The sequence below is a fragment of the Felis catus genome, chromosome A1 (genome assembly GCF_018350175.1).
Source record: "Felis catus isolate Fca126 chromosome A1, F.catus_Fca126_mat1.0, whole genome shotgun sequence".
Taxonomy (NCBI): domain Eukaryota; kingdom Metazoa; phylum Chordata; class Mammalia; order Carnivora; family Felidae; genus Felis; species Felis catus.
The window spans coordinates 194,295,313-194,315,798 of NC_058368.1; the positions used below are offsets into that span (position 1 = coordinate 194,295,313).

Below are 20,486 nucleotides of genomic sequence, written 5' to 3' on the forward strand. Positions count from 1 at the left end.
AGTCAAAGTAGAGCCTATGTTCTTTACCACTGTGCAATAAAAGCTAATAGAGATGATTATGATACTGTTAAGGATAACAACAGCAGCAACAAAAATCACAGCCACACTCCCTGCATTGTGACAAGTACTTTACATGCACCATTTCATTGAGCCCTCCCAGTTCTTCGTGGGATGTGGTATCAGTATCTTCAGCTTACCTGAAGAAACTGAGTTTAGAGAAGTTAAACACCTTTCTCAGTGCTGCACAGACGATGACAGCACCAGGACGGGGCCAGTGCCAGTCCAACCACCCAAGCTCTTATTAATTACTAACACTAGCACCTTATTTTAAAGGTAGGGAAATGGAGGCTCAGACAGGGAAAGGGCCAGACCCCTATATCCACAACAAGCTTGCTGAGAAGTCTGGTGGTGACATCCCCCAAGCCTGGATTACCGACTCCCAGGCAAGTGTTCTCTCCTTAGTGCCACCTATGAGAAAACTCAACCAGGTCTCATTTCAAGCAGTGGAGGAATGTTCTGAGAAACAGTGGGGGCAGAGTGGCCCTGGAGCCAGAAAATAAGAACTGAACCATGTATTAGCTGCTTCACTTTGACTAAGACACTTAACTTGTCTCTGGCTCTTCCTCCGTCACTAGAGAACTTATTATGTGATTGGAAAGTTTTTCCATTAGAGACTATTCCAAGACAGTGAGTAGGCAAGAGCTAAATTAGGCTGTAAAAATATTAACTGCTATCATTTGAGACTGAATAGATCTCTATGGGTCAAAGTAATAAAAAGTGCCTTAATTGAGAAGGTGGCACCTAAGGTTGGCTCTGCACTATATTAGAACAGTAACTTCTTTTTAAATTATGTTATTACTATGTATCAGGTCCTGAAATAGGTAATTTACATGTATGGTTTCAGTTTTTCCTTATGAAACCCTATACATTTACTATTATTATGGTTCCTATTCTGGAGGTATAGTAACTGAGGTCCAGAATGGTGCATGTTTAAAGAGCTGGTAGATGACACAGCCAAGATTCAAACTGGGATTTAGACTCCATCACTGCATTACGCTTCCTCTCTGGGCTGGCTGAAAAGACAACTGTGGGAATGGCTCTGTGAAAGCAACAGGCATCCAGAGAGTTAAATTCTCCATTGAAACTAGCAAGACATGCATTCTATAATATGGGATTTGGTACTGAAGACACCCTAACATGATATTCTAGTTGTGCCTTGTGCTTTCAGACAGGGCAAGCATCACCACCATACTGTTTCATGCTTGAAGGATACTCCCAAAGTCAGACATCTAGATAATCATCCCCTCTTCCCATGGCAGTGCTTCTTCCTTAATCCCTTGCCTTGAAACCCTGTTTAAATTCATGGACATCCAGGTCTCAGGTAATAACTGCTTTGTCTACCTTATACATATCTGTTCTATAGGCCACAGATTATAAATAAGGGTGCTGAGGGTCTCTTTCACAGACAGAAAACTATAAATACAAGGTATATGGAAACCTAGAATAGAAGGCCTGGAACCTTCTATGTATTCATAGACACACAGCCAAATGGAAAGTGGAATGCATAGCCTTTCGTGCCCAGAACAGTACTGTAGGTGGAAGAAACCTTGGAAGTTGGTTAATCCAAACCACTCATGTTACAGACAAGAAAACCAAGAAGCAAAGGATAGAATCATTTGAACAAATTTACACAGACAGCCAATGCTGAACCTAGGCCAGCGCCCAACTTCCAGATTTTTAATTTGCTGCTCTTTCTTCTTCACCATGCTACCTTCTCCCTCACATTTCTATCACTGTTAGGTCTACCCCATTGCTTCTCATTTGAATTACTTGCCAGCTTACCTGAAGCCATGCCCCCATAATCCATTGCTTTTTAACTATCTGTCCCTTATTAAAGCACTCTCTTTGCTGGCCTTTTTACCCTCCGCATACTTGGTTCCCTCAGAGAGAGGCACTAGAAAGTTGTCATTAACTGACAGGATGCTGATGGGACTCTCCCACATGTGAATGTGCCCATCCTACTGATTTGGCCTTGGATACACCATGCAGCATAGGCCTTCTTTTTGACAGAAAGACCAAGAGGATTCTGAAGCAGGACAACTATCGGTGTGTGGGAAAAGAACAGCCTGCTGTGAGCAGAACAGCTTCTCAGTATAAAAACTCATTTGATTTTACATAATGGAGGCTGAGAGAACTCAGAGTGAATGATGGTAGAAGTCCATTTACATTTTTAATGAATATAACATTTGCTTAGGGGCAATACTTCCTCCTAATAATCTAATCTGTAAAACACACTATTCCTTTTTCTCTTTTTTCAAATCCTTTTCCTTAAGGTCAATAAACAAGGACTTTTCTGCTGCCCAAAGGTTTTACTATCTGTATATCTTTTAAGCGTAAAATCAAGACTGGGCCTTCAATGAATGACTGGTGGAAGCCATATAAACATTTCCATGAGAGTTAATAGACTGAGTGACTCCTGGGATTCTGTCTTCTTCAAATGCAAAGAATTCTCAATGGAGACAGATTCCCTAGCCAGACCTCCAATCTCCCCTTCCCTTGCAGGGTAAGGAAAAGAAAGAAACATTGCCTGACAAGAATGACTTCACAGATGCTTCAGTGATTCCCAAGGTGATTCCACAGAGAAACCTCCACTCCCTTCAGGCACCTGGGGCCACGTGACCTGAGTGTGCTGCACATTTGTTACTCAATGAAATTACATTTTTGAAACAGAATCAACTGAGGATGTCCAGAGTCATGAGAGAGAGGCCTGGCAGGAGAAGAGATGATTAATTTTCTTATCACTAGCTTCTCCAGCAAGGGTTTAGAGGGACCTTGTATAATTTAATTCTGCCAGGGTTGTATAGTAGAAAAAATACAAATGAACAAAAAATTAGTTATGACCCCTTCCATCCTGTGACCATATCAAGGGACATACTCTTACCCTCCATCCCCAAACATCCACCAAGGAAAACAAGACTTCATGGGAGACTCTGACTCCTCGTTTTGTTCCTTCCTTTACTTGATCAGGTCGTCACACTTTTTAGAACCTTGCTTACCTATCCTTAAAACTACAAGAGAGGGTTTGCTTGACCTTCCTTCTGTACTTTCTCCATTACCACTGGGACAGGAGCAGAAACATGAATTATCAGGAGAGTTATCAGGCTGATATCTAGACAAGTGTTCCCAAAATTTGGTTGCATACGGTCTTCAGTAAGTAATTTTTAACTGTGCATGCTCAATATATTTATGAATCCATACAGACCCCATATAATGTATATTATAAATATATACAAAAATTTTAAATACTTAAACCAATATATTAAAATACAAGTGAATATAAGTTCTAACTCCCTCCCCCCAAGCCTCCGTGTTGCCACCACTCAGTATGCAGACATTCCATTTTGAAAACCTGTGATCGAAACCATCACTGAATGACCTCTCCTTCCAATGGGTATCACCCCAGAATCAGACAACAACCAGTGAGAGAGCAACTGTCATGCTCAGGTAAAGGGCAGGTAGTGTGGGAGCTTTAACAAGTTGTCACATCTTGAATGCCCTACGCTTGTGAAAAGCTAACTGTTCAATTGTTGGTTAGTGGTTATAACAGTTCTACCATCTAAATAACCCTTTCCTGGCTCTTTGGATCTGAAATATTCCTTTTTCTCCAATAAATCCCTGTAATGAATTTGTTGAGTACCAGGCATGTAGTAGATGCTTTATAGGTGTTCTTACTTGTGTAATTTTAGTAACACTAAGAGAGAAGGAAATTAGTTTCCTTTTTACCAGATTAGCAAAAAAGAAAATTGGTTGAAATCTCACCGTTATTAAGTTGTAGACTTAGAGCATTCAAACCCTAGTGTTATGCTAAATTGTTATGCTAAATTATGTCAACTACACTGTCTTTACAATAATACAAATCACCTGTGCCATTCTCTGACATTTAACACGTACTACCTTCTACAATAGTAATTAGCTGGACCTTCAAGCTCCTTCAGCAAGCCATTTCTGAGAGTTCCTACTGTGATATTGTCTCTTTTAGCACTGAAATTCCTCCATGAACTTACAATGAGTACTTGCTATATTCCAAAAATAGCACATAAGCTATCTCACTCAATTGTCCTGGTCATTTTTCAGCATTGTGTAATTATACTCATCTTAAAAATGAAAAAAAAAAGTCATAGATCGGTTAAAAACTTTCTAACCAAGATAGTAATTTTGTAAGGAATGGAGTCAGGATTTGAATTGTGCCTAACTCCCAAAACCTTGTACCATTGGATCTCTTCATATGCCCCTTACTATGCGTTGGTCCCTCACTATACATCTCACTGATGAGCTTCACACTTTCCTGTTATGTGTGACTGGCATCTCTATTAGCATCAGTTACATGGTAAATTGCAAGTGAGTGACTCAGCACAATGATGGTTTTTTCTTCTGTGATGTGCTACTTTAGAAAAAGGATAATTGCTGTTAGATGCTAAAGAATATACTGTACTTCATTTCATATATATATATATATATATATATATATATATATATATATGGGGCCTTTCTGCCTGCCTCCTTTCAGCCTAGTTTAATATTTTCAATGTTCATCCATATTAGAGCATGTACTAGTACTTCAGCCCTTATTATAGTGGAGTAATATTTCACATTTCACTTTATGGATATACCACATTCTGTTTATCCATTCATCATTTCATGGACATTTGTGTTGTTTCACTTTTTGACTATTATGAATAATGCTGTTACGAACATTTGTGTGAAAGCTTTTGTGTGGACATATGTTTTAATTTCTCCTTGATAGATGCTTTGGGCAAAAGGGACAGAAAGAATATTTTAGGAAATGATGGCCAAAAATTTCTCAAACTTGATGAAAAATATTAATCTATACATCTAAGAATGCTAATGAACTCCAAGAAGGATAACTCAAATAGCTCCACATCTAGACACATCATATTCAACTATTGAAAATCAAAGACAAAGGTATAATTTGAAAAGCTGCAAGAGAAAAATTATTCTTCACATACAAAGCATCCTCATAAGATTAAGAGCATACTTCACATAAGAAACCATGGAGGTGAGAACAAAGAGAAGTGACATATTCAAAGTGCTCAAAACATATCAAGGGGCACTTAAGTGGCTCAGTCAGTTAGGCATCCAACTCTTGATTTCAACTCGGGTCATGATCTCACAGTTTGTGGGTTCGAGCCCCATATCATGCTCTGTTCTGACAGTGTAGAGCCTGATTGGGATTCTCTCTCTCTCAAAACAATAAATAAACCTAAAAAAAGAATACCAATCAAGAATTCTATACCCAGCAAAACCTAGGCAAATCTGTGAAGACAGAAAGATGAATGGTTGCCAGACACTGTGGGATAGGAGAGGTAACTACTAATGGGTACAAGATTTTCTTTATAGGGTGATAAGTATATTATACAATTACCAGTGATGATTTCATAACTCTGTGGATATACTAAAATCTGATGATTTGTACAGTTTAAAGGAGTAAATTTTGTGATATGTGAATTATATCAAAATAAAGCATTTTCTTAAAAAATGGGATCTGGTACATAGTAAATACTACATTAGGGACAGCCATTACTCTCTATTCTTTATATTATTTTTATTGTTTTTAGTTTTACTTTTATTCATATCATGGATCATTCATATCATGGATCTGTGTGCAGAATGGATTGTTTGGGGGCAACTGAGTAAGAGATGGGCACAGTACATTAAGGTAAGAGAAAATGGTAGCCTGGATGATATGACTGTGCAGATGGAGAGAAGTGGCAGGATTCAGGATAAATTCTGAAGTAGAGTGCCCATGGTGTGAAAGAAAGCACTCTCTTTGGATAGGATTTATGAGTGACTGGATGCCTGTAATAACCTTGGTGAACAAATAACTTTCAGCTTCCCCAGTAAATACAGCTGCTGTCAAAGGAACCACCTGAGTGGAGACTATTTTCTTTTCCTGTCCAGTTGCTGGCCCCAAACCTATTTCAATCAGGTACCTCTGGTTCTTAAAATAAAAGAAAAAGACTTTTCTCCAAGCTGATTATTATAAAGATTTTCATGTGGGAAGTCTTGAGAACTTCCACATTGAGGAAGTACAATTTGAAGGAAAGGAACCAATTCAGAGGACGAGTGGCTAGCTTCCTGGTTCAGCAAATACTGATTGATTAGATGTTCGGTGGCTCCATCAGTTAAACGTCCAACTTCAGCTCAGGTCATGATCTCACAGCTTGTGGGTTCAAGCCCCGCATCAGGCTCTGTGCTGACAGCTCAGAGCCTGGAGCCTACTTCAGATTCTGTGTCTCTCTCTCTGTGCCTCCCCCACTCGCACTCTGTCTCTGTCTCAAAAATAAATATTTTTAAAATGAATTTTGAATACCTTTGCAGATCGTGTGATTACTATAAAGCACCATTATCATGAGTACCAGAATTCTGCCTTGAATAGTGAAAAAAATTTGATGGTCAGAAAGGAGGATGTTTTACCTTAAGAACAGTTACATGGTCTATAGAACTTATAAAAATTTCAAGAACTGTTTCCACCTACTTTTAAAATTACAGAATTATGGACTAGTATGGTAATTCTTAAGAAACAAACTTGAGATATGAGAAGGAAAGGACACATGGACTCTGTCTTCAAAGGCAAGATTATCCCAGGAAGAAGTGGCAGACTTGCTTCTTGTGGCTTCAGAACTGATGGCTGGATGTCAGTAGAGAAAATATTCTCGTATGCATTTACTAACAAGGACACTATATTAATAAAACATGTTTTTAATGGTAATTGGAAGCTGGACATTTTGTTGTTTTAGAGTTGTGGGGAGAAATACCAACAAAGTAGAAACCCAGTCACTCTGGCCCCATAGTGGTTTGCTCAGCTGACTTTGATGTCTTCATACCATTCGCTCATTCCTGACGCATTTCGCTCTTCTTTGAATTCATGTAACATGTACTCTTTGAGTCCCACAATACTATCTCTTTATTATTTCTCTGAACCAATCTAATTTTCTAAGCAGCAAAAGGCAAATCCATATCTTCTTTCTCTTGTGTAGTTCTGGAACAGCATAATGCAAATACAGAAACAAGACAGATGGTAAACAACAGCACAGATAATTTATATTCCAATAACAGGTGACCAGGTACTCCTACATGCCTTCTTCAGTTGAAATCCACAACAACCTACTAATGCAGTTGTTGAGAAAACAGAAGTTGAAACATTTAAGTGATGTGTCTAAGGTTTCATAGGTATTAAGTAGCATGAGTTCTACTCCTGCAAAACTGAGCCTTATGTGATTAGGTTATTTTATTATATGGTTTCATGGTGCTCTGGACTTCTATATGCTCTCTGAAGAATAAATAGATCAGCAATCGTTTTTTGTTTTTATTTTCTTCCCCAAGTAAATCTAAAAACTCCATATGGGTACGACTCTGTCTGGTTCGCTTCAGCACTTTCTGTAGTCTCTAGTATATACAGGCACAAACTAAATGTGTGTGGAAGAAAGGGAGAAGAGGGAAATAAGAATTTGGGGTGTTGAGAAATATCAGACTGGATTTTAAGTCTAAGTCAAAAAACCTGGATTTTAAGTTCTTCTAGGTTACATCCATTTAGGTAAATTCAGTTAGACGGTTTCTGGGAAAGCAAAGAGGAGCAGTGAAAAGGCAAGTGAGAGAAGGATCAAGATAGCATAATTCCACACATCATTCCCCTTATGAGCATAGTACCTGGCAGAAGTCCTGTTGGACTTCTGTAGTATTATGTTACCTGCCTAGAGTATTTTTAAGGGTAGTGATAGCCAGACTGAATTTTTTTTCACATGCTGATTTGAGAGCCTAACTCTTTCCTAAGATGAGGCCTGACTGCCTCATTAGTCTTCAGTGATCCACTCGTTCTACTCAACTTTCCTTTTACTTAACACCTTGATATTCTATAATTTTAGAACAGAATTTTCCTTTTTTGATTTTTTTTTCTAACTCCCAAAATATATGTGAGTCTAAATAGAAATAGAAATCACCCTTTCCTTCAAAATACCTGCAAAAATACCGTTGGCTAAGAACTTCAAATCAAATTTAAAAATTCACACACACACACACACACACACACACACACACACACTCACTCACATCTTGAAGAATTGTGTAAGGTGGTCTATAAAATCAATATGGCTGCAATGCACTCAGTACTGATGAGCTGGCCTTGGAAAAAGAGTACTCACCTAAGAAAGCAGAGATTCTCTCCTACTGAAACTGAGGTTAATTAATTACTTTATAGGAAAAGATTTGCTTTCGTGAGGATCTGAGATTTGGTTTTTAAGCCCTTTTACTGACTTCTGTTGTGACCTTCAAAATTTATTCCCCATCTTTGAACTTAATATCATCATCACTTTAAAGAAAGGTCAAAATAAGTGATATATATGCCTGCCTCCATCCTTGGCAAGGCAACTTTCTACTCCAGCTACTCCAAATAAGTATATAAGTCAAAACAGTATGTCATATCAAGACCAGGTTTCTAGCCCATCGAAGACTCTCCAGTAGGAAAATTCTGGTACTACAACTAGCTGCAACTATGACTTGGTTTGAAAAGTTGGGTAATATAGGAAACAAATAGCCCATTTTTGTTTGCCATGTTTTTCAAGTGTAACTAAAATTTCCAAGATAACTCCCAAGGCTTAAGTATACAGTGAAAAATAAAGCCTCATATGGATGGACTTAGGGTATGTCCAGGTCAATTAACGATATCTTTCACAACCCCAGAAACCTTTCAGAAATTTTACCTTTTAAAGGTAAAAATACATCTTTAAGATGCATTTTCTGAGATGATGGGCCTTTTAACTTCCCCTATTAGGAGGCAAATCCTATTGGCAGGGCAACCTCTTAACCTGTGTTTGTTACTCAGGGGCAGAGCGATAGAAATACACAGATTCAGGGCATGAAAGCCACATTTCCTTTTTTCCACAACTTGCCAAGGTAGCCTTCTACACTTAGGCCTTTAGATGTTATAGATGAATATTTCATATGGTTCTGCCCAAAAGGCTGCCCACTTTGCCAAATTTTTTTATCTTGAGCCTCAAAGAAGATGAAGCCTTTTCATTCTATTTATTGAGATACCCAGTCCTGGAAACCTAGGAAGCACAGGAATTCAGAAGAGAAGCCTAGAGCAGAGACAAAGCTGGAAGGTGAGCAGGGGGGAACTTTCTATACCAGTTATGGTTTTATATAAATTAATAAAAATAATCATATAATTGGCTTTTGTTAAGACTCTGATGAAGCTATCAAAGGAAACAGTCATAAAGCAAGACCTAGGGAATCCTAGACTACACACAAAAAGGATGGTGACTTTCTTCATGGCAATACACTTCCATCAACCAACAGTACAGATAGGGCTTGACTCACCAACTCCTTCCATGGTCATCCCCCATGGCTGATCATAGATATTGTTTTGCCAAGATATCACCTATTCTAACTCCCCCACTCACATTTGGAGTGACTGAGGCATAGCAGCAAAAAAAAAAAGTGATTTGCTTATGGACAAAAAACTGGTTTCAGTGGTTAAAACAAGAAAAAAACCTGATAGGGTTCAAGAGAGGCTGCCCAGAATGAGCCATTTTGGCATGTGGAGTATTTCAAGATGAAGATAACCAAGGCCCAAAAAAGTCAGAAGAATTTTTACCTTTCCTTTTAGTGCCTGGTTCATCTATCACCAGAAACAAGTACAAAGAGTGTGGGGTGGGTGTGGTAAGCTGGGGGAAGCCCAAGTGGGGCCTGTTTGTTCCACTGTCTCTGCACTGCATGAACAACATTTGTTTGCCAAATATTTGCTCTTCCCACCTTCCTGTTGTCTGTCTTCCTTCCCTTAGGAGCCTCAGACCCTAACCCCTTCTCCTCAGCTCAGGATGGCATGTAAGCCTCAAATGCCTCTCTTTGAGCCCCTATCTTTTAGGTTCTCATACATACAAAACTAAATTTTTCTCCTGTTACTCTGTCTTATGCCAATTTAATTATTAGATCAGCCAAAGAACCTAGAAAGGAAGGGAAAGTTTTCCTCCCCTACAAACTTGATCTTTCCTGAATACAACTTAGCTGGTGGCTGTATTTATGACAGTGTCTTAAATTATATTCATTCTCCCATGAACAATTTTTTTTTCCAGAACCATGTCAACCTGTGAGCAGTCACAAAATTCATAGGAATTACTCAATTCATTCTTTCTTAGGACAGAAAACGACAGAAGTGCCTAAATGAAAAAAAACAAAACAAAAACCTTAGAATTCTCCAGTCTTTTCTGCCAAGTGCAGAATTTCACACTAATTCATGTCTGTTCACTTCCCACAACCATGTCTCCCATTTATAATCGCTAAACATGCCAGGTTCACAACATCTCCCCATTTAGGTGCCCTATTTGAATCTGTGTATAAATACTCACTCCTCCAAATGTTCTATTTGAACACACAAAATATTCATTTCAGCACAGAGTGCATAAATTCAGGAATGGAGGCGTGTGGTATACTGCGGAATAGCACTGATTCAGGAGTCAGCTTGTGGAGGTGTGGATATGGTTCAGCTCTATGTTCACGATAGGACCTCCGGGACATTGGTTTCCTTCACTGAACATGTTTTCTGATCCCAAAACTGGGGTAAATGAGACTTTTCATTTTCCTCTTATGGATGAGAGACTCATAGGAGATTGTGGACACTTTTTAAAAAAATTGTCCATGATCCTCACATTGAGAATAAAGGAGAGAAATATAAGCAAAGGCATATATTTAAAAAAAATTACAAGTAATGTGAAGAAAATAAATAAAGAGGGGCGGCTGGGTGGCGCAGTCGGTTAAGCGTCCGACTTCAGCCAGGTCACGATCTCGCGGTCCATGAGTTCGAGCCCCGCGTCAGGCTCTGGGCTGATGGCTCAGAGCCTGGAGCCTGTTTCCGATTCTGTGTCTCCCTCTCTCTCTGCCCCTCCCCCGTTCATGCTCTCTCTCTCTCCCCCCAAAAAAATAAATAAATAAATAAATGTTGAAAAAAAAATTAAAAAAAAAAAAAGAAAATAAATAAAGAAAGTCAAATAATATGGACTCAGTTCCCATCTTTTCACTATTTGATTGTATTTCTTCTCTGGGATGCAGAATCTCCATTAGTAAAATGTGGGATCAAGACTAAATCTTTTATGTCTCCAGTTTGGTTTCTGGCTGATTGAGTCTGCAGCATTATTAAGCAGTACTTAATTACAGCCTGAATTTTAGTCATAGCAGTGCTTGAATTAACCCTTCAGAATGCCTTCAGAGCCAGGATTCAGCTACTGTAATGTAAAATATAGGATTATAATCTAAAGCAAAAATTTTTTTAGCAAAAAAACCCTGATGAAATATGAATAAAGTCTATGGTTAGCTAATAATATTGTTCCAATGTCAATTTCTTCTTAGTTGTACTATATGGTTTTATAGAATGTTACTATTAAGGAAAGCTGGATGAAGGGTTCAGGGGCACTCTCTGTACTATATTTGCAACTTTTCTGTAAGTTTAAATTATTATTCATTAGTAGAAGTAGTATATTTCAAAAGAAGAAGGAAAAAAAACACTGTATTCCACAGAAATCACATCAAGTACATGTTGAAAATGCAACATTTCCAATTTCAAAGATAAGGAAATGATAGCCCTGGAGCAAAACTCAGGAGTCTTCTTCCAACAGGCACACAAGGAGTTCCTGATACAAATTTCTTAGTGATCGTAGCTGGAGAAACTTGGAAAAAAAAAAAACTGATCTGTAACCAAACAAGTGATAATATGGTAAATAAAAAAATATAACCAAGGCTATAAAAAGGCTCTCAGGTGAGATCTAGGTTTTGGCTCTACCTCTGCCAGTTACTGTTTAAAATTAAGCAAGTTATCTGCTGGGCCTCAGTTTTCTCATTTATAAAGATAGAAGGTATCAGATCTATAGATTTCTAGTGGCCACTCATTCCTGTATAGGACATAAAAAGAAAGTCCAGAATGGTAAATAGTAGTCTTTAAATCCTTACTTTGGTAGCCCTACATCTTTCCCAGCATCTCTGCAGATTCCTTTTCTCTTATGGCATCCAACAGAACTAGGCTTCATGTAGTATCATTCCCATACATGCAAGTGTCTGGCCCTTCAGTGAGTTAAACACAGCCAAAGGGAGACACAACCATGATGAAAAAACACAGCCAATGTAATAAGGTCAGCAGCAGGGGACATTAGATTTTGAATTTGCTTTATTGAGTAGAGAAGCAGAGACCATAGTTTCGATAGCATGCCCTTTTGCTTTGTGAAATAGAAATCCTAACTTCCATCTGTGAAGGCTCGGGGGAAATGAAATGAGGTCTTTGGCTCTAGGCCTTTCATTAGAAAGCAGTTTTATACCAGACGAGGCCACAGATTCATAGCTACCATGTCTCTACAGAGAGTCTGCCCAAAAGGAGGAGAAACATGGATGTAAGTCAGCTCAGAGTCTTGGGATTTTTCCTGGTTTCTTGTTGGACTGGTCTTCTCTGCTAAGTATGTGAGTACTCACAGACATTAACACAAGTTTATACTTTTCAAACCAGAGAAGATGAGGTGATATATCCAAATAAAAATTCCTATGGGGCAGATAATATGCCAACCTCACCCCATTCAAATTCTGTTGACCTGACTCAACAGTCTACACAGATGAACAATTTTTAAAGTACCTATAAATCAACTTTAAGCAGACAGCATATCAGAAAAACATATGACACTAACATTTTCTGAGTACAAAAATGTTATTTGCTATTGTAGAACATAATTGTACAGCGTATTTAACTTTTCTAAACCTTTGTTTCCTCATTTGTGCAGACAGCTAATAACACATACAAAATTTAATTTGATCTTGACAATAATCCTATGAGTTTTATTTTATATGACCTTATCCACATATATGGAAAAGGTAAGTGAAATTTAACATCTCAATTTCTCACTGTAGACATTAAGTGCAGTAAAGTGTAAGAGCTTGGATTTCAACTCAGATCAAACAACTCTAAAACTCACACATCCTTTGGGATGACTCCAGGCAAACAACTGTTAACTATGGTGATTTTCCTAAAAGTCAAAATGAATTTTTCTCTTAAGCATAAAAAGAGAAAATTGGGGGGGGGATGGTATATCCTCTTTAATATCTGTTTTGTCAGTGTGATAGTTTGTGATTAAGTGTGGTTTCCCTAGAACGAAATGTATTAGCTATATACAAACAGTCCCCTCTTGACATTTGGGAACTGAGATCTACCCTCCAGTGAAGCATAATGAACAGGAAGGATTATATTTATTCATCCCAGAGATGCTGGTCTTCTGGATTAAGAATTAGAGAAGACAGAGTAGGAAAATTAAACAGATTGAGTAAACTGGAAGATGGTAATATAACTAAATCAGGAGTTTGGTTTTCCTTTATGTTTGTTTTGTTTAATTTTGTTTATGTGGAGGGAAGATCACGTTATTTATTTTGCCAGGGCCATTCCTTATTGTTGTGTACATTTTCTGTTTCCCAACATTAGAGGATATCATTATATACTTGTTGAGATATTATGTTAATTCTCAGGCAGATGACAATAAAGTGACTTGAGGAAGTCTAGCTTTAGAAATGTATCATCATGGGGCGCCTGGGTGGCTCAGTCGTTTAAGCAGCCGACTTCGGCTCAGATCATGATTTCACGGTCTGTGAGTTCAAGCCCCGTGTCGGGCTCTGTGCTGACAGCTCAGAGCCTGGAGCCTGTTTCAGATTCTGTGTCTCCCTCTCTCTGACCCTCCCCCGTTCATGCTCTGTCTCTCTCTGTCTCAAAAATAAATAAACGTTAAAAAATTTTTTTTAAAGTATCATCACTATGAGGATACAGTTTTCAATGATTTTAAGTTATATTACAAAGTTGTTATCATCAAAACAACATAGTACTGGCATAAAAACAGGAGCATAGGCTAATGGATCAGTACAGAGAGTCCAGACATAAACACATGCATATACAGTCAACTATTTTCTTACGATGGTGCCAAGAACACACAATGGGGAAAGGATAGTCTCTTCAGCAAATGGTGTTCAGAAAACTTGACAGCCATATGCAAAATAATACAACTGTACAGTTATCTTATACCACTCACAAAAATTTACTCAAAAGAGATCAATGACTTAAATAAAACACCTGAAAGTATAAAACTCCTAGAACTAAACAAGAAAGAAAGTTCCTTGACATTGGTTTTGGCAATGATTTCTTGGATAAGTCACTAAAAGCACAGGCAACAAAAGCTAAAATAAGTAGGACTGTAGTAGGGACACCTGGGTGGCTGTGTCAGTTAAGTGTCCAACTTCAGCCCAGGTCATGATCTTGTGGTTCATGAGTTCAAGCCCCACATTGGGCTCTGTGCTGACAGCCCAGAGCCTGGATCCCACTTCAGATTCTGTCTCCCTCTCTCTCTTTTCCTCCCCCACTTGCACTTTGTCTTGCTATCTCTCAAAAATAAAGAATAAAAAAATTTTTTTAAGTAGGACTATAGTAAACTAAAAAGCCTCAGCACAATAAAGGAAACAATTAAAAAGGCAACCTACATAGTGGAAGAAAATATTCGCAAACGATATATCAATAAAGGGTTAATGTCCAAAACAAAGAAATAATTCATACAACTCAATAGCAAAAACCTAAGGAATCCAATTTAAAAATAGGAAAAGGACCTAAACAGACATTTTCCCAAAGACGTTCAAATGGACAACACATACATGAAAAGGTTCTCACCATCACAAACCATTAGGGGAATGCAAATCAAAACCATAATGAGTTATCAATTCAACACCTTAAAATGGCTATTATCACAAAAACAAGGGATAGTAAATGTTGATTAGGATGTGGAGAAAACGGAATCCTTACATGCCATTAGTGATATTGTAAATTGTTACAGCTATTATGGAAAACAGTATGGGAGTTGCTCAAAAAATTAAAAATAGAACTATCTGATGATCCAGGAATCTTACTCCTGGGTATATATCTGAAGGAAGTGAAATCACTGTCTCAAAGAGATACCTGCCCATGTGCATTACAGCATTATTCACAATAGCCAAGATATGGAAATAATCTAAATATCTTACCATGATAAATGAATAAAGACATGAGATATGTATGTATGTATATATGTAAATATATATGTGTGTGCGCAAATATAATATGTATTATATCTAAAGGAATATACAATGTGAGATGTATACATACGTACATATACTATGCACATATACACATGCACACACACAGGAATATTATTCAGCCATTAAAAAGGACGAAATCTTGTCATTTCCAACAACTTGGATGAAGTTGGAGGACATTACTCTAAGTGAAAATAAGCTGAAGTATCAATTATATGGTATCAATTATATGTGCAATCTAAAAGGCATAACTTGTATGTGGAATTTTTTAAAATGTGGAATTTTCAATTTCGTAGAAACAGAAAAGAATGGTGGTTTCCAGGGGCTGGGGGAAAGGGATAAATGCAGAGAGGTAGGTCAAAGGGTGCAAACTTTCAGTTATAAGACTAAGTTCTGAGGACCTAATGTACGGCATGGTGACCATAGTTAAAAAATACAATATTTTACACTTGAACATTAGCTGAGAGTAGATATTAAACATTCACCATATAGACACACCACACACACACACACACACACACACACACACACACACAGAGTTAACTATGTGAGGTGATGGATGTATTAATTATCTTGGTCTTGGTAATCATTCCACTATGTATGTATGTGTGTGAGTGTGTGTGTATGTGTGTGTATAAAATCATCAAACTGTATACTTTAAATATACACAACTATATTTGTCAATTAGTACTCAGTAAGGTTAGAAAACAAATTTATCATCAGATAATACTAGGGTTGCACTTTGCCTTAGAATCACAAAGGGAGAAAAAGGAAAGAATCATCTGAAGTTTGCCTTAAGTTACAGGGCGAAGTCTTACTACAAAGATGCTAAAGCAGGAAAATTCCAGGAATTCACAGGAGAAATGAAGTGCTCAGGGATTGTGGCACACTCTTTTCTTGCTTTCTGTCCAGGTTTTCCACTCCACCTTAGTTCCGCACACACTTACAAAGCCCATGATTTGGATCAATTCTACAATCTTCTCTCTCTGCTCCTCTGATCAGGCCACCCAGCATTGCTGAAGAAATCCAATTCACTGTGTAAATTGGCGTCTCTACAACTTCATGAGCTGGGCATATTTACAAGCTTTATGCTTTTTTTGGTCAGCTCACTTTCCCATCCTTTTTGGGGATTTCCAAGCTTTTCTCACTCTCTTCAAGCCCAACACTCAGCCCTTAGATGGCCGTATCTCCCATTTCATAAAACAACTGAGGCTACCAAAAGTCATTTGTATCAACTTCCTACTCTACCCAACCATTAACATGCCTATATCTATACCAATCCTCACCTTCATTACTCTACTCCTTGAAAATAATATGCTGTGGTATTCCCTCTAGAAGCTGCTCTCTCTTATATTAACATCCCTTTTCCAACCTCTGGTTATATATGTTCAAGTGTAGTCTGAACAACTTCATCTGAATCTCCCATAACTATCTAAAATGCAGCTGGTCTAAAACTTACATCTCCCCCCACCCTTGCTTTTTCCTACCAAGATTCTCAATCACTTGTTACTACCAAAAAGCTGTAAACCCGAGGGTCATCCCTGAATTTCATCTTTCTCTCACTTTCACATGCAATAGAATTATTTATCTAATCAATCATTAGGAGTTCTACTGATTTTGGCTTCTAAATACTTCTTGAATCTGATCTACCTTATTTCTGGATATTATTTCTCTTATGGACAGCACTTCTAGTGATATGGTGGCCTATGGTGCTTTTTTCTCCTTCTGATACTTTTTCTACCTGGTGCCCACAGGTATTTATATAAAATAAAAATCTGAACATACTGATGCTTTACCTAAAACCCTTCACTGAATACCTACTGACCTACTTTTCCAACCTCATCTTCCACTAGAGCACTATTCCTTCTTAGAAAAACTCACTCTTAGCCTTCTCTTTTAAGTTTCAGAAAATAAAAATCTATCTATAATTCTCTATATATGCCTACATATCTCTGTTCATGCTATTTCCTCTTAATTAAATGTCCCTTAACTGCCCCCTTCCCTCTATAATAATTCTTCATCTAATTTCACTTTCATTTTGGAACTTATCTCAGACATCACTTCCTTTAGGAAGACTTTGGTAAGCATCATTACTGATAGACTAGGTTATATGACTTGTATTCTGACTTGTATATGACTTGTATTCCCATAGTACATACTATGTGATTTCATCACTATTCTCACACAGTATTCAACTTTCCCCTCTCCTCTGCAATCCAATTTTTAGAGAACAGTGAAACTATATCCCCAGTCCAGTCTGTCACCTGCTTTAGTAAATAAAGTTTTATTGGAAGACAGCCATGTCCATTCATATACTTATTGTCAGTGTGCTTTTGCACTACAACAGCAGGGTTGAGTGGCTGTGACAGAGACCATATGGCCTGAAAAGCCTAAAATATTTACTATCTGGCCTTTTGCAGAAAAAATATCTGTCAACCTCTATCTTTGAGGAAGCAACTCTTTCTCATGGACTTTTGTATCCCATTACCTTATCAAAACTATTGCATAGTGTAAAAAGTTTGATATTGCTTAAAGAAATGTTACCAAATAATTAAAGGTAGTTCTGAAGTTTCTCAGCCAATTACATTAATTAGTGATCTACCTATAGGACCTATTCGAGATCAAATTTTGAGGTTGAAATATTTAATGCAATTCTAATGACATAAGGGTCCTATGTAGGTATTTTAGCAGGAATCCTTAAGAAATCTATTTTGAATATTGATTTTAATGACACTGAGCACCTTATAACAAGTACTTTCTGTCTTTCTCTCTCTCTCTCTCTTAAAGAAAGTAAAAATATTCTCAGGTGAAAGAAAATTTTAAAAACTGTTGCTTTAAAATACTTGCTTAAAAAAGAAAAGTAACTAATGCAATTATTGAGTCACCTTGGCGGCCAACTCTTGGTTTCAGCTCAGGTCATAATCTCAAGGTTTGTGAGTTGGGAGTCCCAGGTCGGGCTATGCGCCAACAGCATGAGGCCATTTGGGATTCTGTCTCCTGTTTACTCTCTCTGTCCCTCCTCCACTCTCTTTCTCTCTCTCGAAATAAATAATAAATTTTAAATTAGTGTAAAATATTTGGGATCTCATGATCTCACAGTTCATGGAATCAAGCCCTGCATTGGACTCCATGCTGACAGAGTGCAGCCTGCTTGGGATATTCTCTCTCTCTCTCTCTCTCTCTCTCTCTCTCTCTCTCTCTCTCTCAAAATAAATTTAAAAGAATAGTTGCTCATGAAAGATCTTCAGACAGAAGGAAAATTATACAGAAAGAAAACTGGGAATATCACGAATGAATGAAGAGCAGCTAAAACAGTAAATTTACACACGATAAGTATATACTACTAAGTTTCCATTGAGTTTTTAAATATAAATTTGACTATTTAAAGTTGAAAGTTTAACATTGTCTAGAAGGGTTTTCCAGGGAGGTATATGTAATCAATAAGAAAACTGCAACATTAAGAGGGTGGGAAAGGAACTCTATATGAATGGTTGCCTTTTAGTTTTGTTGATTGTTTCCTTTGCTGTGCAGAAGCTTTTTATCTTCATGAGGTCCCAATAGTTCATTTTTTTCTTTTAATTCCCTTGCCTTTGGGGATGTGTCAACTAAGAAATTGCTGAGGCTGAGGTCAGAGAGGTTTTTTTCCTGCTTTCTCCTTTGTTTCCTGCTTTCTCTTCTTTGTTTTTGTGAATGGTGTAAGAAAGTGGTCTAGTTTCATCCTTCTGCATGTTACTGTCCAGTTTTCCCAGTACCATTTGCTAAAGAGACTTTTTTCCATTGGATACTCTTTCCTGCTTTGTCAAAGATTAGTTGGCCATACATTTGTGGGTCCAATTCTGGGGTCTCTATTCTATTCCATTGGTCTATATGTCTGTTTTTGCACCAATACCATACTGTCTTGGTGACTGAAGCTTTGTAGTTCAGGTAAAGTCTGGGATTATGATGCCTTCCACTTTGGTTTTCTTTTTCAACATTACTTTGGCTATTCGGGGTCTTTTGTGGTTCCATACAAATTTTAAGATTGTTTGTTCTAGCCCTGAGAAGAATGACAGTGCAATTTTGATTGGGATTGCATTGAATGTGTAGATTGCTTTGGGTAGTATAAATATTTTAACAATATTTGTTCTTCCAATTCATGAGCATGGAAAACTTCAGTTTATTTCATAAGTTTTCTATGGTGTTCAGCATACAAATCTTTTACATCTTTGGTTAGGTTTATTCCTAGGCATTTTATGGTTCTTGGTGCAACTGTAAATGGGATTGATTTCTTGATCTCTTTTCCTGTTACTTCATTATTGGTGTATAGAAATTCAACTGATTTGAGAAACTTATTTCAAATGTAATGATGTAAGCAGTTTAAAAATCAAAAGGATGAAAAGAAATGGTACTGGGAGAACTGGACAGCGACATGCAGAGAATGAAACTAGACCACTTTTTTACACCACACACAAAAATAAATTCAAAATGGATGCAAGACCTAAATGTGAGATAGGAAACCATCAAAATCTTACAGGAGAAAACAAGTAGCAACCTCTTTGACCTGGGTCACAGCAACTTCTTACTAGACATGTCTCCCTAGGCAAGGGACATAAAAGTAACAATGAACTATTGAGACCTCATCAAGATATAGAGTTTCTACACAGTGAAGGAAACAATCAACAAAACTAAAAGGCGACTGATGGAATGGGAGAAGATATTTGCAAATGACTTATCAGATAAAGGTTAGTATCCAGAATGTATAAAGAACTTACAAACTCAACACCTGAAAAAAAATAATAATCCAGTGAAGAAATGGGCAGAAGACATGAATAGACACTTTTCCAAAGACATCCAGATGGCTAACAGACACGTGAAAAGATACCCAACATCACTCATCATCAGGGAAATACAAATCAAAACCTCACATCTGACAAAATTGCTAAAATGAATGACTCAGGAAACAACAGATGTTGGCGAGGATGTGGAGAAAGGGAAACCCTTTTGCATTGCTGCTAGAATGCAAACTGGTGTAGCCACTCTGGAAAACAGCATGGAGTTTCCTCAAAAAGTTAAAAATAGAACTATCCTACAACCCAGAAATTACACTGCTAGGTAATGATCCAAAGGATACAAAAATGCTGATTCAAAGGGGCACATGCACCCCAATGTTTATGGCAGCACTAATGACAATAGTCAAATTATGCATAGAGCCCAGATGTCTATTGACCTACAAATTGATAAAGAATACGTGGTATATATATACAATGGGATATTACTCAGTGATCAAAAAGAATGAAATCTTGCCATTTGAAACAACATGTATGGAACTCGAGGGTATTATGCTAAGTGAAAAA

General features: G+C 37.5%; 1 pseudogene; it reads left to right on the forward strand.

Annotated features, from left to right (window-relative positions):
- Nucleotides 1-341: 341 nt before the first annotated feature.
- Nucleotides 342-20,486, forward strand: part of LOC101098519 — a 67,528-nt pseudogene continuing 47,383 nt past the window's right edge.